This window comes from Sinocyclocheilus anshuiensis, unplaced genomic scaffold (assembly GCF_001515605.1).
Source record: "Sinocyclocheilus anshuiensis isolate Anshui unplaced genomic scaffold, SAMN03320099.WGS_v1.1 scaffold16514, whole genome shotgun sequence".
Taxonomy (NCBI): Eukaryota; Metazoa; Chordata; class Actinopteri; order Cypriniformes; family Cyprinidae; genus Sinocyclocheilus; species Sinocyclocheilus anshuiensis.
In genome coordinates, this window is record NW_015550367.1 from 1 (window position 1) to 756 (window position 756).

Consider the following 756-nt stretch of genomic DNA (forward strand, 5'->3'; position numbering starts at 1 on the left):
CAAAAGAATCCCTCCACAACTATCTTGCAGTTGTTCAGTTGTGAATTTACTTTTATGGGCCGTAATATCTGAGCTGTCGCAGTAGAGATGTTTGCGAATGCAGTCTTCACAGCAGATACCTGATGGGTTCAGGCAGCAGTGCGGCAGTTGGTGGCCATTGAATTGATTTCTTCATCAACTGGCTTCATCCTCCTTCAAAAAAAAAAGACAAAACAATAAGTCAACAATAACTCTAGAGAAATGGTGTTGGTGAATACAGGTGCAGGTGTCAGTACTCACCATATTCAGTCATTTCCTGCCCAAATCCCAGAGATGATGCACAGCTGATTTGCTCATTCTAGGTGCTATAAAAATATGTATTTGTGAAAAATGATAACTGTTGACTTGAAGAGTCTTTTGAGAGATCAACATCAATGCTGTACCACACATAACTGCATTGAATGGAGACATACCAATGAAAATGTGCAACTTTTCAGCTCTCTAAAGCTCAAGTTCCCTGACAACTCTAGCAGACTCAGAGTCTGAGAAAAGGCCATCATGCAAACTCTCAGTTTCTACCTTACAACAGAGCATAAAAGAATGTGTGAGTGAGGGAGTAAAGGAATAAGATGAAGAGAAATAGAATTTTGTGTGTAATTTTAACAGAATGAAAGGAACATTTAATGACACAGAAGAACATTATCGTTGGAATCTCTTTCAGAACAATTTTTTACAGCCAATCAGAATCCACCAGACTTTAAAGAGCTTGAGCATTTA

General features: G+C 38.6%; 1 long non-coding RNA gene across 1 annotated transcript; it reads right to left on the minus strand.

Annotated features, from left to right (window-relative positions):
* Window positions 1-6: 6 nt before the first annotated feature.
* Window positions 7-474, minus strand: LOC107661035 (uncharacterized). Its single transcript, XR_001631068.1, has 3 exons — window positions 453-474; window positions 280-344; window positions 7-192 (listed from the first exon to the last, which is right to left on the minus strand). It is a non-coding gene; the product is annotated as an uncharacterized LOC107661035 (long non-coding RNA).
* Window positions 475-756: the final 282 nt, after the last annotated feature.